Here is a 26,307-nt window from a genome sequence, read left to right as displayed (position 1 = left end):
GAGAGTCAGCTTCCTTCAATTAAGGTTTTAAAATAAACAGACACATACCTTCTACTTTGGTACAGATCAATAAACATTTAAAAAATATTTATGGAGCATTTGCTCAGTATTAGACATCAAATACCATGTCCTGGTCTAGGCCTTTCAGAGCTCAGAACTCAGTAAGTGGGTAAATAACTGCAGACCCTTATTATAAGATAACATAGTAAATGCAACAGGAACATGAAAAAAAGAAATTACTTTTATATGGGGGGGGGCAGAGGCAGTAGACAGAGAAAAGGCAACACTTAAACCAAGAGTTGAAGATATCTGATCAAGCAGAGAAAATAGGACAAATATTTGCCAAGGCAGCCCAAGTTCATGTCCAATTATGATGGTCTTTTGGATATATCAACTCAGCTAGGCTACAGCCCTCAGTTATTCAGGTAAAACACTAATTTAGGCTGTGGAAGTACTTTGTAGCTGTGACTAAAGTCCATAGCAGCTGACTTTAAGGTAAGTTTTCCTAGATAATCCGGATGGGCCTGATTTAATCAGCTGAAGGAAAAATAGTGTTAAGGCTTCCTTGAGAGAAGGAAAAATTCTACTTATGGACAGAAGCTTCAGTCCACATCCATAAATTCCAGTCTGCCCTTCCTGATGGCCTGCCCTACGGATTTTGGAATAGCCTAGCCAACCTCCACAATCACATCAGCCAATTCATTGCGTTACATCCCTTAATATTTATTTCCTACTAGTTCTGGCTGAACTCCAACTAATTCAAGTTTTGGTACCTGGAAGTGGAGTATTGCTGTAACAAATACTTAAAAATATGAAAGTGGCTTTGCAACTGGGCAATGGGCAGAAGCTGGAATAATCTGGGGGAGCATCACAGAAAAAGCCCACATTGCCTTGAACAGACTATTAGTAGAAATATGGATGTTACAGTCTGCTAGTGAGGACTCAAAAGGAAATGAAGAACATGGTAGAAAAACATAAATTGCTAAACCAGGCAGGAAGCTACTAAGTATACAAGTAAATAAACCTTTGCAAAGCAGAGCAGAGTTTTTGCCAATACCAAATGTCTTAGTCAGTTTGGGCTGCTATTTTTAAAATAACCATATACTGGGTGGGGCGGAGTGAAGGGGGCTCAAACAACAGAAATTTATTCTTCACAATTCTGAACACTAGAAGTCCAAGGTGCCAGCCAATTTGGTTCGTGGTGAGGGCCGTCTTGCTGATTTGCAGGCAGATGCCTTTTTGCTATACCATCACACAATGAAAAATGAGATCATCTCCCTTTTGTCTCTTCTTTTATGGGCACTAGTCCCAATCATTAGGGCCCCACTCTTATGACCTAACTACCTCCCAAAGCCCCCACTTCCAAAAACATCACATTTGGGGATTAGGCTTCAACATATGAATTTTGGGGGAACACAAACATTCAGTAACAGCAAGATATTGTGGTGTCCAAAACTGGAGTTCAGTACCTATTTCAAAGGAAAGCCATAGTGAAAACCCCAGCTTTCAGTTTGTAATCACTGGAGGGCTACACCTAGAAGTGGGGGCAAATACAATTTCAGATACAGCCATATGAATGCTGCAACCAAGAATGAATGAGACCCACTCATGAATGGATTATGAGGATTTACCACTATCCTAGATACCTATTAGAGAACAGGATGGACCATTCCCAGAGGAAGAGAGCATTTTCAAGAGCCTCTACAACTTTTCACATACAACACCAGGCCTTCAATATAAAAATAACAAACACAACAAAAACAAGACGAACATAAAAAGATACAGAAATAGATCTTTCAATGACCATTTTCTAATGTTGCATAACAAACCATCACACACCCAGAGAATTAAAACAACACCCACTTATTATCTCACAGTTTCTAAAGGTCTAATCCATGCACAGCACCACTGGGTTCTCTGCTCAGAGTCTCATAAGGTTGAAGACAGTGAGGCTGCATCCTTATCTAGTGTTTAGGCTCCTCTTCCAAGCTCAGTCAGATTGTCAGAAGAATTGAAGGCCCCATTTTCTTGGCTGCTCAGCTCTTAGAAGCCACCCGCAGGTCCTTGCCATGTGACCATCTCGCAAATTGGCAGCTTACTTCTTCAAAGCCAGCAGGAGAGTCTCTCCATAGTCTGCTATGAAGAAGTCTCATCACAGAAATGATTATCTCATCACGTTTATTATACAGTGTAACCTACCTAATCAGGGAGCGATACCTCACCAAATTCACAGATACCACCCACATTCAAGAGGGATAGGATTATACATGCAATGTACATGAGTGGGGAAGGGGTGGAATGTAGGGCCCATCTTATAGTTCTGCTTGCCACACGAACCAAATATTGTTTTTAACTATAATTAATATGTAAAATAAAATGGAAAACAAAATGGACAATTTCACCAAAGAAATTAAGCCAATAAAAATTCAAATAGAAATATTAAAACTGAAAATTTCAATAACTGAACTTACGAACTCAACAGGTAGGCTTAGGAGCAAATTAGGTGCAACAGAAGAAAGGATCAGTCAAGTGGAAGATACATCAACAGAAAATACACAGGCTGAAGCAAGATTAAAAAATATGAAAATACAGAAAGAGGGTAAGATAAGATAGATTGATCAATAAATAGGCCATAGATCTACATATATTTTATGTATTTATATAAGTGATATATAAGAATAAGGGTAAAGTTCTAATATACATGTAATTGAAGTCTCAGAAGATGAAAGAGATAGAAAAATTATTTAAATAAAAAAAAAAGGGTGACAATTTTCCAAGACAAACAAGGATTAAGCAACCCAAGGAAGATCACTACAAAGGGGAAATCACAACTAGGAATATCACAAACAATGAAAACAAAATGAACAAAAACAAAAAATTAAAGCATAGAAAAAATACATTAACTTCAAATGAGAAACAGTAATAGTTAGGGGTGACTTCTCGACACAAACAACAGGAGCCAGAAGACAATGGAAGAATGCCTGTAAAGGACTGGAAAACAAGGAGTTGACAGAAATGCAGAACTCTAGGCTCAGAGAAAACCACCCTCAAAGTAAAAGTAACATAAAGACATTTCCAGACAAGCAAAAAGAGGTAATTCGAATCCGACAGATACGCAGAAAAAAAAAACGAGAAATTTTCAAGCAGAAGAAAAAAGATCCCAAAGGCAAACACAGAAGTGGAAGCAGAAATGAACAGTAACAGGAATGATAAATATGTTGGTAAGACTAAATGAATATAGACTATACAAAAAAATTAAAATTTTATGGACTTAAATATATATGTAAAATCATAATGTCCAAAAAAAGGCAACAAATTAAAGTGCTCAAAGCACCAGCATTATTGGTGCGGAGGGGCACACAACCCAGGCCGCTGCAGTTTATAGCAGCACAGACAGAAACGGAGACAGTGTGGCCTGGAGAGCTCACTGAAGAACAGACTGCGGTCTCTCTGCTCTGAGGCAGAGGGTTGGAAACGGTCTCTTCTGCTCTGACTCGCGGAAGAGACGCGGAAAGCCGCCAGGGAAAGGCGCCAGAGAACAAAAGCCCCAAACACTGATTCCCACTGAGCCCATCCCCCGCCACAGGGGCACAGGGCAACTCCGCCCAAACAGGGTTGCCCAAGTAACAGCGCGGCAGGCCCCTCCCGCAAAACAGGCTGGGAAAACAAGAGGCCAGCAACCCTAAGGTCCCAAGAAAACAGGTGCATCTTGCTTGGGTTCTGGTCAATAATTTCGACTCTATACATTCCCTCAAACACCCATCAACAGAATGACTAGGAGGAGGAGCCCCCAAAACAGAAAAGACTCGGAGATTATGACTTATGCTGCAGATTTACAAATGGATGCAGACATAACCAAGATGTCAGAGATGGAATTCAAGCTAGCAATTGTGAAGACAATGGCTAGAATGGAGAAATCAATTAATGGCAACATAGAGTCTCTAAGGGCAGAAATAAAAGGTGAATTGGCAGAACTTAAAAATGCTATCAATGAGATCCAATCCAATCTAGATAATCTAACAGCTAGGGTAACTGAGACAGAAGAGAGAATAAGCGATCTGGAAGACAGTATAATAGATAAAAAGGGAAAAGAGGAGGCCAGAGAAAAACAACTCAGAATCCATGAAAATAGAATCAGAGAAATAAGTGACACCAGGAGGTGTTCCAATGTCAGAATAATTAGAATCCCAGAAAGAGTGGAGAGAGAGAGAGGGCTAGAAGATGTATTTGAGCAAATCGTAGCTGAGAACTTCCCTAATCTGGGGAATGAAACAAACATTCAAGTCCTAGAGGCAAAGAGGACCCCTCCTAAGATCAAGGAAAACAGGCCAACACCCCGGCATGTAATAGTAAAACTTGCAAATCTTAGAACCAAGGAAACCATCTTGAGGGCAGTTAGGGGGAAGAGATTCCTTATGTACAGAGGGAGGAACATCAGAATAACGTCAGACCTATCCACAGAGACCTGGCAAGCCAGAAAGGCCTGGTAAGACATATTCAGGGTACTAAATGAGAAGAACATGCAGCCAAGAATACTTTATCTGGCAAGGCTTTCATTTAGAATGGATGGAGAGATACAGAGCTTCCACGACTGGCAGAAGTTGAAAGAATATGTGACCACTAAGCCGGCCCTGCAAGAAATATTAAGGGGGGTTCTATAATAGGAGAAAGACCCCAAGAGTGATCTACAACACAAATTTACAGGGACAATCTATAAAAACAACATCTTCACAGGCAACATGATGACAATTAATTCATATCTTTCAATAATCACTCTCAACATGAATGGCCTAAACGCTCCCATAAAACGGCACAGGGTTGCAGATTGGATAAAAAGACAGGACCCATCCATATGCTGTCTACAAGAGACTCATTTTGAACCTAAAGATACATCCAGACTGAAAGTGAAGGGGTGGAGATCCATCTTCCATGCCAGTGGACCTCAAAAGAAAGCTGGGGTAGCAATTCTTATATCAGACAAATTAGATTTTAAACTAAAGTCTGTAATAAGAGACACGGAAGGACACTATATCATTCTTAAAGGGTCTATCCAACAAGAAGATCTAACAATTGTAAATATCTATGCCCCCAACATGGGAGCAGCCATATACATAAGCCAACTGTTAACCAAAATAAAGAGTCATATTGATAACAATACGTTAATTGTAGGAGACCTCAATACTCCACTCTCAGCAATGGACAGATCATCTAAGCAGAAAATCAACAAGGAAACAAGAGCTTTGAATGATACACTGGACCAGATGGACCTCATAGATAGTTACAGAACATTCCACACAACAGAATACTCATTCTTCTCGAGTGCACATGGAACTTTCTCCAGAATAGACCATATACTGGGTCACAAATCAGGTCTCAACCGATAGCAAAAGATTGAGATTATTCCCTGCATATTCTCAGACCACAATGCTCTAAAACTGGAACTCAATCATAAGAAAAAATTTGGAAGAAATTCAAACACTTGGAAGCTAAAGACCACTCTGCTCAAGAATGTTTGGGTCAACCAAGAAATCAAAGAACTTAAACAATTCATGGAAATCAATGAGAACGAAAACACATCAGTCCAAAACCTATGGGATACTGCAAAGGCGGTCCTAAGGGGGAAATACATAGCCATCCAAGCCTCACTCAAAAAAAATAGAAAAATTCCGAATTCACCAACTAACTCTACACCTTAAAGAACTAGAGAAAAAGCAACAAATGACGCCTAAGCCACACATTAGAAGAGAAATAATTAAAATTAGAGCAGAAATCAATGAATTAGAAACCAGAAACCCAGTAAATCAGATCAATGAAACTAGAAGTTGGTTCTTTGAAAGAATTAATAAGATTGATAAACCACTGGCCAAACTTATCCAAAAGAAGAGAGAAAGGACCCAAATTAATAAAATTATGAATGAAAGGGGAGAGATCATGACTAACACCAAGGAAATAGAAACAATTATTAGAAATTATTATCAACAACTATATGCCAATAAACTGAGCAATCTGGATGAAATGGAGGCCTTCCTGGAAACCTATAAGCTGCCAAGACTGAAACAGGAAGAAACTGACAACCCGAATAGGCCAATAACCAGTAACGAGATTGAAGCAGTCATCAAAAACCTCCCAAAAAACAAGAGTCCAGGGCCTGATGGATTCCCTGGGGAAATCTACCAAACATTCAAAGAAGAAATAATACCTATTCTCCTGAAGCTGTTCTAAAAAATAGAAACAGAAGGAAAGCTTCCGGACTCATTCTATGAGGCCAGCATTACCTTAATCCCCAACGCAGGCAAAGACCCCATCAAAAAGGAGAATTTCAGACCGATATCCCTGATGAATATGGATTCCAAAATCCTCAACAAAATCCTAGCTAATAGGCTCCAACAATACATTAAAAGGATCATCCACCACGACCAAGTGGGATTTATCCCCGGGATGCAAGGGTGGTTCAACATTCACAAATCAATCAATGTGATAGAACACATTAATAAGAGGAGGGAGAAGAACCATATGGTCCTCTCCATTGATGCAGAAAAAGCATTTGACAAAATACAACATCCTTTCCTGATTAAAACTCTCCAGAGTATAGGGATAGAGGGAACATTCCTCAAGCTCATAAAATCCATCTATGAAAAACCCACAGCGAATATCATCCTCAATGGGGAAAAGCTGAGAGCCTTTCCCTTAAGATCAGGAACACGTCAAGGGTGCCCACTCTCACCACTGTTGTTCAACATAGTACTAGAAGTCCTAGCGACAGCAATCAGACAACAAAAAGAAATAAAAGGTATTCAAATTGGCAAAGAAGAAGTCAAACTCTCTCTTTTTGCAGACGACATGATACTTTATGTGGAAAACCCAAAAGACTCCACTCCCAAATTACTAGAACTCATCCAGCAATTCAGTAATGTGGCAGGATACAAAATCAATGCACAGAAATCAGTTGCTTTCTTATACACTAACAACCCAACTGTAGAAAGAGAAATTAAAGAAACGATTCCATTTACAATAGCACCAAAAACCATAAGATACCTCGGAATAAACCTAACCAAAGAGATAAAGGATCTACACTGTAGGAACTACAAAACACTCATGAAAGAAATTGAAGAAGACACAAAAAGATGGAAAAACATTCCATGCTCATGGATTCGAAGAATAAACACTGTTAAAATGTCTATGCTACCCAGAGCAATCTATACCTTCAATGCCATCCCGATCAAAATTCCAATGACATTTTTCAAAGTGCTGGAACAAACAATCCTAAAATTTGTATGGAATCAGAAAAGACCCCGAATCGCCAAGGAGATGTTGAAAAAGAAAAACAAAGCTGGGGGCATCACGTTGCCCGATTTCAAGCTATATTACAAATCAGTGATCACCAAGACAGCATGGTACTGGCACAAAAACAGACATACAGACCAATGGAACAGAATAGAGAACCCAGATATGGACCCTCAACTCTATGGTCAAATAATCTTTGACAAAGCAGGAAAAAATATGCAATGGAAAAAAGACAGTCTCTTCAATAAATGGTGCTGGGAAAATTGGACAGCCACATGCAGAAGAATGAAACTTGACCATTCTCTAACACCATTCACAAAGATAAACTCAAAGTGGATGAAAGACCTCAATGTCGGACAGGAATCCATCAAAATCCTAGAGGAGAACATAGGCAGTAGTAACCTCTTTGACATCGGCCACAGCAACTTCTTTCAAGATACATCTCCAAAAGCTAGTGAAACAAAAGCAAAAATGAACTTTTGGGACTTAATCAAGATAAAAAGCTTCTGCACAGCAAAGGAAATAGTCAACAAAACAAAGAGGCAACCCACAGAATGGGAGAAGTTATTTGCAAATGACACTACAGATAAAGGGCTGGTATCCAAAATCTATAAAGAACTTCTCAAACTCAACACCCACAAAACAAATAATCAAGTCAAAAAGTGGGCAGAAGAGATGAAGAGACACTTCTCTGAAGAAGACATACAAATGGCTAACAGACACATGAAAAAATGTTCATCATCATTAGCCATCAGGGAAATCCAAATCAAAACCACACTGAGATACCACCTCACACCAGTTAGAATGGCAAAAATTGACTAGGCAAGAAACAACAAATGTTGGAGAGGTTGTGGAGAAAGGGGAACCCTCTTACACTGTTGGTGGGAATGCAAGTTGGTACAGCCACGTTGGAAAACAGTGTGGAGGTTCCTCAAAAATTTTAAAATAGAGCTACCCTATGACCCAGCAATTTCACTACTGGGTATTTACCCCAAAGACACAGATGTAGTGAAAAGAAGGGCCATATGCACCCCAATGTTCATAGCAGCAATGTCCGCAATAGCCAAACTGTGGAAAGAGCTGAGATGCCCTTCAACAGACGAATGGATAAAGAAGATGTGGTCCATATATACAATGGAATATTACTCAGCCATCAGAAAAGATGAATACCCAACTTTTACATCAACATGGATGGGACTGGAGGAGATTATGCTAAGCAAAATAAGTCAACCAGAGAAAGTCAATTATCATATGGTTTCACTTATTTGTGGAACATAAGGAATAACATGGAGGACATTAGGAGAAGGAAGGGAAAAATGGGTGGGTGGGAATTGGAGGGAGAGATGAACCATGAGAGACTATGGACCTGAGAAACAAACAGGGTTCTAGAGGGGAGGGGGGAGGGGGGATTGGTTAGCCCAGTGATGGGTATTAAGGAGGGCACTGGGTGTTATACGAAAACAATGGATCGTGGATCACTACATCAAAAACTAATGATGTATTGTATGGTGACTAACATAATAAAATTAAAAACTACAAAACAAAAAAAGCACTAGCATTATTGGGAGATGGTAAAAATATTAGTTTATGTTAAATATATATATATTAGTTTGTTAAATTCAGTAAATCTACAACTAATCCTGTAATCTTTAGGATAACTACTTGAACTGTAACTAAAATTCTAATAAACAGGAAAAGCAGAATTTGGAGGGGAAATGGGATTTAGAAATATTTGCATACTCCTAAATAATAGAAAAAAGAAAAATTAAACATAAAACAAGTGGATCAAATAGAAAATAAATAAGAAAAAGACTTTAAAGCACAAATACATCAGTAATTATATTTAATGTTAATGGACTAAATTCTCTAATTGAAAGATACACACTGACTAGAAAAAAAAAAATTTGTATGTTGTTTACGTGTGATATACCTTAAATATAAGGACACAGAAATATTAACACTCAAAGGGTTTAAAAAGATGAACCATGCAAAAACTCACCAAAAGAACTTGGGGTAGCTATACTAATATCATCCAATACAGACTCCAAGCTAAGGAGCATTATTAGAGATAAAGAGACATACTTATGATACAAAGTCAATTAAAAGCCAATGTAATAATTCTAAATTTACATGCACCTAGTAACACAACATCACCTGTATAAATTTCACAGAAAAAGGACAAACAGAACATATCATAATGGGAGATGAATGTGCCATATAACACCCCTCCAATGTGAGGCCAGTCTCTTCCGTGACTGTAACTTCTATTTCTCTACACAGGGGTAACTGCAGGACTCACCGCTCCCCAGCTGCACATACTGGTTTTTAACTTTTCTTGGCTTTTAAATGTCACTACTTCTTCTCCTTGTAATTGTACCTTTATCCTACATAATCTCCAAGGTTCAGTCCAAATATCACCTCCTCCATGAAGCCTTCCCAGAGTCCCCTAAATGAGAATATGTAATTCCTCCCAGACTCAGATACACGTTCAAAGCCCTTGGCATTTTCTACCTTAAACCCTTAATTATTTTTGCACCTGTCTTAATGTCCTTTCGGAAGACAGGCCTTGCACAGGCTTCAACGTTGCACGGACTACGCCTGACAGAACATGGCCCCAACCTTAATACAAGCTCAATCAGTATCTGTCAAGTAAATGACTAATAATTTTCCCACTCACCTGTCTCCTAAAAGTGTCAGCCAACTCCAAAACATGGGAGGAGAAAATTAAAAATCTGTTTTTGGAGAAAATGAAGCTCATTTCAGATAGGAGTTCCTCAAGCCACCAGCATTTAGAATTTCTGCAGTTGACTGTACCCTTCCAAAGGGGCTCCCTGGAAGCTGTGACAGGATTCTGGACATACAAAACCCTACCTTGCCAAGACCTCAGGCACAGGTCACCTTCTCTGGCTAGAGCAGACGTTACCACCTGGAGCTGGTGACTCTGTCTTACTGTACATTCAAATATTTAAATAAATTAGCTGTCAGGTTTCTATTTCCCACACCCTTAATGTTCCACCTTTTCTCTAAGATAGCAAGGACAGGTAAAAGTGACTGAGACAGGGGAATGACATGATTTAGCACCCCGCGCTTCCAAAAGAGCTGCTTGCCTTTGATGAGATGCACGAATGTCTCAGATTCTCTGCTTCATCATTTATAAAAAGGAAATCATAACACTACTTATTGTGTAAGGTCGTTGTCAGAATCGGGTGAGAAAATACAGGTGAGGCCACTCAGCAACACCTGTAGAGGAAGTTTCGCTCCTTCCCTACCTTGGAGGAAGCCATTTCCCTTGTTCAGAAAACTCACTGGTGGGAGAGGAGAGATGACACACCCACACCCATCATTCTCCTTGGAAAAGAACAGAGATTTGCCCTGGCTGGCTGGCATTTCCAGAAGCTTTGCAGCCGTTCTGAGGATTCCTTGTGCACCGGATGAAACTGGATTTCCACTAAAACACTCCACACCCCGACCTCGCCCTGCCAGAGGGGCTGACTCCTGTCCAAAACTGAGCTGAGCTTGCCATCTAGAGGACACCCACAGACAGGCAGGCACCGAAGCTGACTTCAGCGCCTGGAAGAGATGAAGCTCAGTTCCTTCGCGGGCAAACATTTACTGAGGCTCTGCTATGAACCACATGCTGTAGGACAGGGCATGACGCAGCCCCCGCCGACAGCCCACAAACTAGTGGGAGTTCACATTCTAGATGGATCTCAGTGTCCAAAGTGAGCCCTGGTTTCTGACAGGAGGGGTCCCATTATGTAATGGTACACAATGGATTTGCTCACTGAGAAGTCACACAGCCGGTGTAGAGGGGCTGAGTTGAGTTCTGCGCAGAGGATCTGGGTTCCAGATTCTGGGCACTCACCACAACTGCACTGAGCATCAGAAGGCCCCACCCCTCGTTTTACAGCCAAGGAAACCTGGACCACACAGCTGGAAAGTAGCAGAGCTGGCCCGTGAAGCCACTCTTGCTGTGTCTATGCTCCTGCTAGGACACCAAGAGACTGACCTATGCCAAAAGCAGCCAGACTCTAGGACGGTGTAGACAGAGGGCTGTGTATGGAGTTTTCCGGACCAAATGCCCTTCAAGGGCAGGTATGCAGAAGCCAGCTGTTTTTAGATCTTGTTGAGGCCCTCACTTCCAGCGATGGAATAAATGAGGAACCTTGGCCTCTGGCCTAGATTCACATATCTCTTCTCACCCTATAAATCTGGTCCATTTGGAGAAAGCCTCTCTGACTTTCATGGGCGTTCCTCAGTTGCCAGGAATGTCTCTACATTTGGAACTGTGCTTATGGTCCAGGAATCCCTTTGCTTATGAAAGGTGGCAATGAGGCTCCATACAATTCAGGACATTTAAACTGGAAAGGAAATCTCTTTTCCAGAAGCTAGAATGTGCTCCAGGATACTAAATATTTCACCAACATTATATCCTTTTCAGACCCATAATATAGGTCATTATTGCATTTGCAGCCAGTTTGGGTTCATCCACAAAGCCATTAAACAAACACGCATTCTGCACCTACCATGAGCCAAATACCAGGCTAAGCAAAGCACTACGGATTCAGTGACGAACACAGCAGTCACCGAAACTGCCTGCACTGAGCTTGCGTGTCATTGTCCAGATAATCATGTCACAGTATGATGAATGCATAGAAAGGAAAAAGATGGCTTCTCTGAATAAATGCCAAGGATCCACGGACTGCAGAATGAAACCGGATTTGAGATAAGTTTTCTGCTCATTCCCTATATAGAATGCCCACAGCATTCTATGCACACCCTTCTCAGGGCTCTGCTCCACCTCTTTGCTGTCATTATTTCTCATTTTGTGTTTTGGCTTTCATTACAGTTTATACTTGTCTGTATCTCCCACAAGACTCTCAGCTTCTTGAGGTCAGCAGAAATTTCTACCAAACAGTAGGTGCTGGCTGAAATTTTTGAATGAATAAAGGAAAGAATCAAAATGAACCAATCAGTCAGCCAAGTTTCATATTACTGATAAAACCACCTCCCTAAAGTTTTTAATTTGAAATGCATGAGACTATAGACATGGTTACTGGCGACTGGCAAAAATTTTAGAGTTACACATTTCTCTATCCAAGTATATCACTGCAAGTCACTCAGCATTTATTACCCAAGCAATCTGTCAGACAGCGCTGGATGTGGATGAGCGTTTATATAATGAGCCATCAGATGCTTGAGGATTCTCAGAGAGGATCATGCCTAACACAAGCAGGAATAATCAGAGTAATGAAAATAGGAATAACCAGGCTCATCTTTGTGTAAGCCAAATTAACCTGAAATCCCACTATAATTACTGGAAAGAGCTGCCTCACCCTCTGTCCCAGGAATGGAAACAGGTGAGAGGTATGTCAAAACACTATGCCACAAAGGAACAGACACTTGCCAGAGTACACTTAGTTTTTTAAACATAAATATAAGATATTGAGAAATAATTTTTGGTAATCCCCAACCTGGTTTTCAATGAAGTCATCATATCTCCTAGTTGCATCATACCCTTCAAACCAATCACCCTGGAGCACCTTTACTCACTCTTTAAGACTTGGGTCAGATCACACTTTGACTTGACAGCACTCCCCAGTCTTTAGGAAGTCAGCCCCCAAGTGCATTATATGCACCTCTAGTCATAAGTTTTTAATAAGAAAGGCCAGTCAGTGTAAGAGAAACTACAATTTCATGAGTATCTATCTATGCACACAAAACTGAGCTAGGCACTCTCTCATGGTATGATTTCATAAGCATAAAAACATGCCATGGCAAGCATTATTGACTTTCTTATACATAAAGAAAATTTATGCTGAGGGAGACTAGGTCACTTGCTTAGAAATGCCCAGATAATGAACAACAGAACTAGGACCTTAATCCACGTCCTATCCTGCAAAGCCCACTTTCTTGCCCTTGCACCAATATTTCTCAAAATGTTGTGTATGAATTATACATATTGTTTGCTTTATCTTTATTTTATTTTTGTTTTCAATCCCATTAATGGCAAGGCATACTGGCTTTTAGATTATGATAAGTATGTAAAGTTTCCTATTTAAATACATTATTTTTCTGAATGAGTGATTTATAGAAATCTGTTATGTGACAGTACAATTGGTGTGAGGATCTATACAACACCATAAGCATGACACACAGCTGACTAACGTCTGGGGAACTCCGCTTACTTGCTACGTACTTCCCTACTTCCCTCATTTGTCATTACTTCTTGCTCTCTTTACCTCTGGACTAGTCTCTCAACCCTGAGTGCACACTAGAATCACCCAATACTGATGCTTAGATCCCTTTCTAACTCAATAAGAGTCTCTGGGAGTGAAGCCTAAACATTGATTTTTTTTTTTTTCAAAGCTTCCGAAATACTTCTACTGGCAATCAGGGTTAAAAAGCCTGGGTTACACCCAGGGCACAACACACTAACTGGCATGTAGCAGGTCAACAACAATGATTCAGTGAAGGAATTATGTTGTCCTGGGCTCCACCAAGCCTAGGGCCCTGAAATGCACCACTGGGGCCACATTTCAGATTATATCCTCTAGCATGTTCATGAAGAACATAACGTGATGCCGAACAAAAGGCCTCTGTATGGACAATCAATCTGTTCTGGAGGGACACTCTGTTACGACCAAACCAACATTAAATAATTCCCAATTCCTCATGCCCATCAGTGTGTGGATTTTGTGTTTCTTTTTACTAAAGGATTTGAGGCAATTTAACCCAACTATAAGCAGAAGGCAGCCATGTTCTGAATGAGCAAGCCGTGCACCTGAAAGGTGGTCCCAGGAGAGCCACTCCTTATTATGCACCTTGAGCCCTGTACCCCCTCAGCGTTTCTTCTCACCACCCCTGGTGGAGCTGATAACTAATGCCCAACTCTCACATAAGGATCAATCTGGTGGAGTGAAAAGGGATGGATTTTAGGAACAGACAGACCCTAGATTAAATCATCTATCCATCACTTACTCTCCAAAACCATTTGTTTCTTCATATTAAAAGGAAAATGGTAATATTTATCTTGTAGAAGTAGAGACACTATATGGAAAGTTCCCCAAGCGTGCCTGGCACATAGTAGGTACTCCAGAAAGATGAATATATAACTTTCCCACGGCAGGAGGAAGGAAGGAATGAGGAGCTATATAAGGCTATACAAGGTTATTATGACTATCAGAGGTATATGTTTCTCCCCATATAAGCAAACACAGCATTTTCCCCACCCTTGATGAGAAAAATTAGCTTCTGTGTCTTTCCCAAAAAAAAAAAAAAGATGGACTCAACAAGAAGATTCTTCAAGGCTTAGAAATGCATGTCACTTTACTGAGTCAATATATAGCTTCAGGTAACAAACAGCCTTTTCCGATAATTCTATCATTATTTTAACATTAGTTGGAAAGAATATAAATGCTGAAAATTAAAGAGACTTGGTTTTATTTGTGTTTGAAAAATAAAGCCTGAGAAAGAGCCATTTTATAGGGTGAATTCTTGGCTTTAAAATATGCCCTGGAGGATTAACTAAAAATGGCTCCTTGGACCCTTATTACACTAAGAACTCCAAGTATCTCTAACAGGGAAGCATCATTTCCACAGCCTTCAAATAGCCAGAGTTAAACCTCAGGACAGTTTTCTCATTATCCACACAAAAAGGAAATTCTCCCTTCTATTTATTGAGCAAATACTTACTGAGTTCCTGCTGGGTGCAGTGTACCATTTCAATCAACGATTTTTTAATACTCCCCATATGGAAGTAACTAGCCTAAGAATGTCCTCTTCTAACCCTCTTAGTTTAACCATGTGGCAACCTACTTATATCAAGTTACAACATCATCATCACCACCATAAAAGCATTTACTGTACAAACTCTAAGGGCTTTACAGGCACTATCTGAAATCCTGATGTTCTCATCAACCATAATAAACACTATTCTTGATACCCAATTTGTAGAGGATGAAACCAAAGCTTAGAAAGAAGGAAACTGACCAAGGTCACATCGCAAGTAAGTGACAGAGGTAGCACTAGAAATCATGTCCAGTTTTGCCTGAAACCAAAGCCTGCACCGAGTCCAGATGAACTCAGGGACCATAGCAGTCAATGCTAAGATGAAGCCAATCACAGCACACACAGTGGCAGAGCAACGATCAACCAAGGATTTACTGAATAATTTTATTTGGACATCTGGCTCGTTGATTTGGCCCATTTAGCATAGACAGATCTTTCCACAAAGTCCTTCCCTTTTCCTATCTCAAATACCACAATTTAAAGGGATTGTCAATGGAAGGATCCCTAAAGATCATTTAATCTGATTCCTTCTCATGGTAAGATGAGGAAGGTGAGGTCCAGAGAGGGAAACTCATTTGCTTAAGGTCATATAGGAAGTCATCAATACAGCTGTGACCTGGGCTCTGGGCTCCTGAGTCCCATCTCAGTACTTTTTCTAAGACATAATCACTCTGTATCAACAATGCTGTTTCCATCTTATACCCAATGCACAGGGTCAGCTTAGCTGGTCTGGTTACAATAAATAATGTAAAATAAAACATTAAAAATTGACGTGATTGGCCCTGGATGAACTCACATGGAAAAAAAAAAGAGGGAAAAGACATTTCTAGGAAACATCTAGAACAAAGGCAGAATCATGAAAGAAATCCAGCTTAATGTGTTCAAAAAAGGAAATCCATCTGGTATACATAGCAAGGGAAGTAAAAAGACAGAATAAATTATTCTTCCCCTCAAATTTCTTCTAGGGCATCAGAAATACAATGGTGGCCATGGTATGGTCCACTCTTCAGGAAATTTATAATCTAGTTGCTTAAACAAGAAAACAGGTAATTACAATACTGTATGGTAAGTGCCATGATAGGAGTAAGTCCAAGGTACTGCAGAAGCATAGAGGAGGAGCTTATCCAGACTGAGGAAGGTTTATTGGAAGAAGTGGAAGCTAAACAGGGTCCTGAAGAGGAATAAGGCTAGCGGAAGACAGGTCAATAGAACCATTCAAGACAGAAGAATCAAATGAAAGGCACAGCGATTAAAGAGAACATGGCTTGTCCTGAGTACAGTCCAGAGTTCAGTATGGTAAATCCCAAAGAATGAAGAAGTGACAGTGAAAAGCAATGCTGAGTAAAAGACATAGACCAGGTTGTGCTGGACATTACAGATTGTGCTTGTTGTTTGAGGCATTATCCTGAGGGGGGAAAAGACCACTGAGAATGTTTAAGCAACTGAATGGCATGACAACATGCATGCTTTACACAGATCCACAGGACTGCTGGCTGGCAGGTGGAACGGACAAGGACAAGCTGATAAGCAGGGAAGCTCGTCAGCTGGCTGTGGCAATACTCTAAACAGTAAATGACAAGGGCATGAACTATGATTTTGCGAGAAGTGGATGAAGTCAAGCAACATGAATAAAGTGGAATCAGCATGTCTTGGGAATTGTTAGATATTGAGAGGGAAAAGTCAAGAATAACTCTCAATGTTCCCACTAGGGCCACGAGTGGCATAATGGGGTGTTCACCGAGATAAGCCCTCAATACACAATATATGTTCCTGGAAATGTAGGGGTCTGAGGTTTATAATAGGTGTCTTTGTTGCACTACTTGAATAATCTCTAAAAGGAAAACAATGTCTTTGACAATTTCACTGCACATGATATCTGAGCCTAACTGAAGGACTCAGTTGAATAGCTAAAAATAGGTGATTAAACTAGTAATTTGGGTGGGGGGGGGGAGATAGGTCTTGCCAAGTTTATATTTTGTCACATGATTTGACTTCCAGACCCAAATCCAAATCAAGACAGATTCAAATGCTGTTTGATCTTGACCGAGAATGTGAAGAGGAGAGAAAGTGGGAAAACCAAGCATTAGCAATATTTCAGCAGAAATCATTAGATATCTTGGACACCTTACACAAAACACAATCCTGATGAGTGAATCATGAATTAATAAATCCTGAGAGCAAAGACTTCTACTGCCACAATGTCAAATCAGTTTAAACTTCATGCAGAACGTGTCTGGCTACACGAGCTCTGGCTTTTGCCAAACCTCATAGAATGTGTTGGAGCCATTTTACAGACCTCTGCATTCCTATAGGTCTCCCTACCCTAAGCTCTGTCCCCTCTAATGTTGTGTTTCTCTGGGGATGATAGGTCTTGGGGCCTTGGGTTCGATTCAATGTATGCCAGGACTTGGAGACATTTTAAACAAGTTAAAATCTACGTGTTGTTTTCAATTAAAGGCTATGTAAGGCAAAGGAATACCAGCTCAGCCACCAAAAATTTGGGTCTGGGGCAGCTTCCTCAGCCTCCCTGACAGACCAAGTGTGTTGTGGTGAGCCTGGCTCCTGTCAAAAGCAATGGGAGAGACAGCAAGGAACACTGGGAAAATTAGGCTTGGCACCATCCTGAGCCACTGAATATTTAAATGCATGGCGTGTGAAGTGTGGCTTGAACATCATGGTCTGGGAAGCAATGAGAATTCTGGGTAGGATTTGGGTACTTGTAAGAAATGACTGAAAAGATCCATCTCAAGGCAAAATTGAATAATGGGAGAAATAGTGATGATCAGATAGAAGGTAGGAATGAGTAAAGAGAATACACAAGTTCTTTGTGGACTTGTACTTTATTTTGGAAAAATCCACTCAGTGGTGGCTTGCTCACCAAATTCATTCATTCAATGAATATTTACTGAGGCTGAACTTTGTGTATGTTTGGAAGTACTCTACAGTCTATATAAGACTCTGATGTAAAAAGGAGATTGGGTGAAGAGAGTGCACCAAAAACTCTAATACTAGTGAAGTCAAAAATTTCCTAAAAATATGTATTTTCTAGGTCATTACTGAGTGAAGAGCACAGGGTTTTGGAGGTCTAGTAGATCTGACTTTGGTCTTAGCTCTGTTATTTACAAAGGTTGGCACGTAGTTGCTGGCACATTGCAGATAATCAGTAGATACTTGATGAATAAATGGAGTATGTGCCTCCTATGGGCCCCACAATGTACTGATGGCATATGCATTTCCTCATGAATTATAAACACCATGTGAAGTAGCTACTACTACTGTCCCTATCTTACAACTAAAAAAACTGGGGTTAAGAGAGTTTATATAACTTGCATAGGGTGACACAGCTAGTGGGTAGGGAAGGTGAAACTCAAACCCAATCTACCTAACAATAAAAACAGAACGTCAGATCTCTGCCTTAGAATAAATTATTCTTACACGGGATGTGGATAGAGAGAATAATCCTAGGGGGAAATCATCTGAGAGAATGGAGGAAAATCAAGATGATGCCATTGGGAGAAAGGGAAGATTTCCATATTGGAGTGAAACATAAAAGGGGACTCTTACCAGACTGTGAGGTGGGACCTGCTCAGGAAGCAGTAACTATGCCTTGAACCAAACAAAGGATGATGTATAGGCATTAGCAAGTTGGGTTAGAGAGTCCCAGTTATCAACTGCTGCTGTGTTTGATATTTGCCTACCAAGAGAACAAAGATAAACATATGTAGGCTAATTGAAGATATTGGATGAATGTGTGGTCTTTCTGGAATAGGTAGCTAAAATACAGAAGAAAGTTGGCCAACAACATTCTAGTAACACAGGGATCAGCAAACTATGACTAGTGGGCCAAATCTAGCTCACTACCTCCTTTTGCAAATAAAGTTTTATCAAAACACAAGTATGTTCACTCATTTACATATCATCTATGGCTGCTTTCATACAACAAAGGCAGAGTTAAACGGAAGTGAGAGAGACCCTATGGCCTGAAAAGCCTAAAATACTACCCAACCTTTTAAAGAAGATCCATGCTAACCCCTGCGGTAAGGTTATATGACATGACAAACCTGACTGAGCAAGTGTCTCATACACACTAAGTTGGTAGAAAATTAAGTTTTGCCTGATTCGCCTCCACCCAAGTGGTCTCCTCACACAAAGTAGCCAGTGGTGAGGACCCTCAAAGGTAACTAACTTTATGATGAAGGGAAAGGAAGTCGTTAGTGTTTCGCAGGACTGAAGGTTAGGACTGAACAAGGAGCTTTCATGCCTGTTCTCACACTGAATCCTCCCCACCACTCAGGAAACATACACTTGTGTTCCCCATCTTCCAAAAGTTTCACACCTACGAAGGGAAAGAGGCAGACTGAGTCCAGGCCTGTCTACATCCTATTCTAACGCGAGTCTAATCAAGCCCGGAGTAAAAGAATTAAAGAATTTCCAGACCCAGATGATACTTTCCTCTCTTCTTCTAGTTGAGGGTCACGACCTTGCAGGGAAAAGGAGCATTTGGGAAGTGGGGACCATCAAAATGATATTGACTATCAGGCTTTGACGTATCACCATGTCAGAACAGTGGGTCCCTGGAAGTGGAGGTGAGTCACCATCTCATCAACACCAGGGACAACAGCTTCACGGGCAACAGGGAAGATTGATGAAGACTTCTAATCAAAATCTCAAAGGAAGAGAGAAAAATGACCCAATACAACGGAAACCTAGATATCATGAAGGAATCTGAGGGACATAGGAGAAAGAAACAAAACAAAGGAGGAAAGGAGATCAGCAGCATTGTTCAGAGGAAACAAGAAGGCCAAACTACAAACAAATCCCAACTCTCTCCATACCAACCAATATACAGGATGGAAGTGTAAAACTAAATTAAATCCAACAGATTGTGTTGGGTGTGCTACTATACTATGAGCTGTGGGCAAAGAAAAAAAAAACCGTGACAGAGATATCGCCATAGGAAAGAGCAGTGACTCAGAGTCACACTTCCATTCACATCTCATCTACTGTCCCTAGCTGGGTAGTTTGGGCAAGTGACTTAACTTCTCTGAGCTTCAGTTGCCTCAAATGTCAAAAAAAAAAAAAAAAAAGTTAATAAAAGTGAGTGTCTCAATGGGCTACTGTGATAATTAATTTTTTAGAGTCCAAAGTTCTCAGTACATAATAAAATGCTCAATAAATATGAGACATTTCAGCGAGTGTAACAAAACAGGTCGGGGACAGCTCCTGTCTGGAAGGAACGCAGAAGTGCGTGAGGAGAATGCTCCCCAGGGTGGGTGGAGTATAAAAATAGTGTAAGGGGCTAGAGGTGAGGGTGGGAAGGCTGGCTGGCTTCTCTTCCTCCATTACCGCCCAGCCCCATTCAATCCCAACCCTGACACCACCTCTGCTGAAACCCTACGAACAGCTCTATTTGGATTCAGGGTAACATTCAAACTCCTTAGCACACAGCATACAATTAATGTGCTCAGTCAATGTGCATTTATTTAGCACTTACTGTATGTCAGGAACTGTTCTTATGAGGCATATTACATGGGCCTCAACTACGAGAAGTTCACAGACCAGTGGGAAAAAAGATTCATGACAACATGCTCAGCACAATGTAATCAGAGCTATGACAAGTGTGTGCCCACAACACCATGGGCGGGGGGGTCGGGGGGGCGGGTAAGGACTCATCTCCTTCAGCTTGGCCATGTCAGGGAAAACGGTAGAGATAGGACTGAGCTGACTTTCAACAACTAAGGAGAGAAGGAAAAAATCTAGAAGGCAGGGAACAGCACACAGAAAAGCATGGAGATAAAACAAACCGGCATTTCGGTGGTGTCCTTACGAGTCCAACACAGCTGGAGTTTAGAGAGGTGCAAGTATAGAGCTGCAGGAGATGAGGGGAACGAGCAGGTAGATAAGATCGGTGGCTGTGGACGCCATGCTAGGGAACGTGTACTTTACCCTGTGGATAATGGGGGAAGCAGGGCCACTGCTGCACCAGACAGACCGCACAGGGGCCAGGAGACAGGATGAGGGGCCAGTGAGGGGCTCCTGCCACAGCCTAGGCATACGGGATGGATGAATGAGCAACATGAAGGATCACAGAGACGAGTGGCTCCAGCAACTTCTGCTGGTGTTTCCACTCACATGAGAAAGTGAAGTGGCTTTCATATCCTTTTCAACTGCTCTGCCGTCCCCCACCCCCGCCTTCATGAATGGTTTCTCTCTTCTGCACACATGTGTATCTCTTCCTCCAATACTGGGATCTCAGAGCTGCAGCCGGTGTGTCTTGTGTTGTGCTGGTTATATTTAAACAATTCGCTCTGTGAGGCAAGTGCCCAAACCAATTAAATCAGAATCCCCAGGAGTCCCAGGCAGAGAATGGAAATAAACAGTCAAGGTAGAGTTTGAACCAAAATAGCCATCAATTAGAGCCACTCTGAGACCGCTCTGACTGCAGAAGAGTCAAAGTAAGGATGCTGAGACCAAAGACCTAAAAGGGGAGCATAAAGTGGCCAGCCTCTTCAGAGGCTAACACTGCTCCAGGTACGCCCTAGGAATTCAGAAGCCAAGGCTAGTCTCTTTTGACTCACTCATTACTAGTGTGGATACACCAATTATGTGCATGCCATGCAGTGGAATAAGACACAGTCCGATCCCTCAAGAAGCTCCCAGCTTAGAGGAGCTAGGTGGGAAACCACTTGAATGTGCTGCACTGTAATAACTGCTAAGATGTGAAAAATGCGGAAGTACTTCAGTCCACCTGCCAGGAAAGAAAGCGTTGACATTGTAAAGAATAGTCAAGCCGGGTCTAGAAGGGTAAGACTTTATAAAGCTGAGGAAACAGCTCACACAAAAGCAGAGGTGTGAGAAACTGAGGTAAGCCTTGGAAAATGTGAAAAGAAACTTGGCCAAATCTGAACACTTAAAGCTGAAAACCTCGCTCCAGATTCCTCTGTCTCTCCCTCTTGCCCTCAGGGCAAAGGCCTCCAGAGGCCACTTTCTACTCTTGACATCAGAAAGGCTAGGGGACAAACACTGTCTTGAGGCAGAAGAGAGCTACAAGTGGGGTCACAGTTAATCAGCATATCCGAAAACCTATGATCCAGCCATTGTTAAAAATGAAAGCAATTAGACATGGTCCATCTACAGAGAACTTCCTAAAATACGTGTCTGAGGTTATGAATTTCGTCAGTGGCATCTAAACTCCAGGGAAAGCTGAATTCCTTTCCCAAGCCTGCCAGTTACTTAGCCATGTGACCCTAGGAAGGCCTCAGTTTCCCAATCCATAAAAAGGGGATGAGGATGTGTGGATAGGACGTATGTGAGGTGATCTGGCACAGAGCCTGACACCCAGCAGATAATGAGCAAACGTCAGCTCCCTTACATCCCCCCCAACCCCTTGACTCCTGGATTGAGTTCAATGGACACACCTCGCACACACTACAGTCTTGGTTAAAACACCTATCAACTTCACGTAGCCCGTCAGGTCTACCAAAAGATGCAGAAGAAGGACAATAACAGCATTGACTATGTGCCAAATACTTGGCCTCCATTTCCTCATTTAATTTTCACAACGACCCAGGGGGGCACTGGAGGTTCTGCATCCCCATTTTACAGTTGAGAAATTCTGAGGCTCAGAGAGCTGAAGTGAGATCCCAGGTCATACAGCCAGTTAGCTGGCAGAGGCAATGAGTGACTCCAGGTCTGAAGCAGTGCTGTGTCCACTCAGACGCTCCAAAGATGGCCACTCCAGAAATGCTCGGCACCCCGGACCTGGATGAAGCATGACCGCTTTCACACGGCCGAGAGCAGACTTGTCGCTAACCCAGCTCAGTCACGTCTGCTGGTGTTTCCTGTGCATCAGATGAGACGTCCATACGACTTCTGGAACTTTGTTATTAATGACAAATTACAAGAATCATTCTCATAATATGGAAACAGAATTTATAAGAAAGTTCCCGGGACAAAAACTGGTAGGCGTTCTTAATTCTTTAAGTCAATAAGAAAAAAAGATAATGAATTCGATGAGTGGGATTTGGGACAATTAAAAGTGAGCAAAATGTCTGTTTCTCCAGTATCGGCCTTTTTTTTTTTTTTTTTTTTGCCACTTTGGGGAGGGTTTGTGCCTTTTTTTAAACTTCCAGATTTCATACTTTCTGTTCAGCTTTTGCAACTTCCCAAGAGCATGGTTTAAAAAAAAATTGAAAAAAAATAGAACCTCAGCCCTTCTGTATCACTTTCAAGAAGGTACCTCTTGCAGAAAAAAATTTAGGACATAAAAAACCCTTGCAGGCTTGCTTCAGCTCTTCCCTTCCCTTCAAGACCATTCTTTTTTTTTTTTTCTTTTTTTTTTCTGGTAAGTAAGTAGTCTTCGGATGATCAGTGTTGCATATCTTTGGGAAAAATTCATGCCAGGCTAGTCAAATAATAACGGCTGCTATCATCAGCTTGCAATGGTTTCCAAGTTACTCCCCAGAAAAGAAACCAAACAGACACAAGCACACAGTCTTCTCTAATTTTGACACTGGAAATATCTATTTGAAAGTTTTAGATAAAAAAAGAACACAAATAATCACAAAAGAGCACCATATCATCGCCAATCTAAAGCAGAACCCAGACCATGCAGCATGCACTGCTCATTAGCTCCCTCCACACCACCTTCTAGCACACACCGAAATAAACTCCCGGTGTCTCCATGGCACACTGTTCACAGTGGTCTATCTACTGGAAACATCTGGCAGCTTTGGTCACTCAATGTAAACCTCCCAAGTAGGACTGGAGTGTAACCATTTAACCGAAAAAAAAAAAAAAAGAAGAAGAAGAAAATGTGCCTGCTCCCAGCTTTGCCACCGACTAGTTAAGAAACTTTATAAATCCACCACACTGTTTCTTTATTTTTCATTTCAAACCATGTCCCACACGCATTATACACATGGTCCTACCTTCTAGAGCAAAGGAGGCTAACTATTATCTTTTCTGGAAAATGCAAAGTCCTCATTCCATTCGATTCGACAAACATTTCTGCGGGCTGGCGGAGCACCAGGCAGTAGGTTACAGAAGCAAAGACATCACCCTTTACTGTAGTTTTGTGGCGCTAAGTACCTCCCCAACCACTGGGCTCAGGCACACGAGACCACTACGCCCCGAGTTTAATCCCCTCGGTACCTGGGGAGGCTGGACAGGGCTGAGCTGGCCAGAGCCCAGAGATGGTTAACACTGCAGTGAGCAACCTTCTCTATTTGTCCCAGTATCCTGAACAATGGGCACCTTTTCCGTGAGTGAAAAAGGTGAGGCAGAATTTAACGAAGAAGACTGCTGACATGCCTAGGGTTATTTGCCCCAACCCTGATGCTTTTGAAATCTTCTATCTACTTTTTATGTTTTTCTGTATCTGGTTCCTTCCAGTTAATGGCCACATCTTGTGGTCTTAAATATTCCTCCCTTCTTGGTGTCTGTTTCTAGTCTTCTTTTAGCCAAAAACAAACAAACAACACAAAACAAAAAAAAAACAAAGCAATTAGGCCTAAGTCACATTACATTCAACAGACACTTCCTGAGTGCCTACGATGTGTTAGGGGCATTGGGCTCTTACAGAGGAAACACAAGCACAGACAGCGAAGGTGTGCAGTTGCCGTCTTCAATGGGGTCACAACCTAAAATTTTAAATAAGATAAGGGTTGGCAGGTCCCAGGTGAATAACCAGGTCCCCCAAATCCTAGGGATTATGTTTGAGACTACTGCAAAATGCCTCATTGGTTTTAAAACAAAGCCCAATGAGGAGTTTCAAAATTTGAGGTGAGGAGTAAGCTTCATTTGCGCGCACATCAGCAGCCACGGAAGCAGAGAGCACAGAAACTCCGAAACAACTGCATTTACGGTCTTGGCTCCGTCTATTCCTGGCTGAAGATCTGATATTTCAAGTTGCTTAATCTCTCTGTTTCAGGTTCTTGTCTTAGAAAATGTGGAAAATAATACCTATATTCAGGATTCTTATAAAACTTAGAGCTGATATATAAAGCTTGGTCCTAACTCCAAGTTAGTATCTGATAAATGGTAGCTTCTCTTTTTAAGTTCTACACCCTATATTTGGAAATTGACCTATTATTGATAAGAAAAGAACATTTTCCAAGGACATAGATTTATACACAAATTACTGAAATGCTTGGAGAGTATGGAGGATATTGTCAATTATATGTCCACTAACCAACAAGTCCTTATTTCTGAAATGCTCTCAAAACTGCACTACTTCGCTTACTGCCTCAGTATAGTGAATATACATCCATCATCTTTTGTTACACAAGCTTTAAGATCATTGTTTTGAACATCAGTGCCCTCTGCAATGCTTTGTGCACAGTAGGTCTTCAAAGTTTGCTAAGGGAGCAAAGAAATGATTGAACACAGTTTTTGACATAGCTAGGAGAGCTTATGCTAAATCAGCCTGGGCCAGCTTCCCCTCCGATCACATCCTTGAGATAACCCTGTTTGCTGATGAACGGCCTCTGCCTCCTAAAAGGGGAATCGATCACATGGCAGTGTGATATGCAGAAACAAACAAACAAAACAAAACAAAACAAAAACATGTTTCCAATCCTGGCTGTGACAAGAGACAATGTCTCATGGAACTCTGATTTTTTTTCATCTATAAGGATAATAATAAAGTTACTGTGAGAAGTCAGTGAGGAAATGTCTACAACATTCCTAGCACTGGCACCTGGCATGCAACTGATTAATTCAGTTGGTGCCAGTTTCCTGACCCATTCTTTTCACTTGTGATAATCTCAGGCCAATAATTTAACCTCTCTGAATCTAAGTGTCCCCACCAATATAGTAGGGATGCTAACATCTACCTTGGAGGATTTGGTAAGGAGTGTTTGGGAAGTATCTAGCATAGGGTCTGTAGCATGGTACGTACTTAAATATCACCACTTTTCCTTCACCCTACAGAATCATTTTTATAAATTCTGTTTCACTGTAAATTCTAATCACTGAGGAATGGGGGGGGCGGGTTGTGTGTATTTCAATTGCCAAAAAGCCACTGTATATTTTAAACCCATAAGAAAAGCCCATTGTAATCTAAATGCCCCCTGGAACTACTTCCCATGTCAGAAGGTTTGGGGCCCACATGGCCATGCTCATTTTGAATGGCTGGATATCCAGGCCAGAGCTCAGAATCTGCAGAATGCAAAGCTGTCAGAGTCACCCAGTGGGAAAGAGACTACACGACCCTGAGTCATGTGGGAGATG

This window comes from Halichoerus grypus, chromosome 5 (assembly GCF_964656455.1).
Source record: "Halichoerus grypus chromosome 5, mHalGry1.hap1.1, whole genome shotgun sequence".
In the NCBI taxonomy this organism is placed as follows: Eukaryota; Metazoa; Chordata; class Mammalia; order Carnivora; family Phocidae; genus Halichoerus; species Halichoerus grypus.
This window is presented reverse-complemented; position numbering follows the sequence as displayed.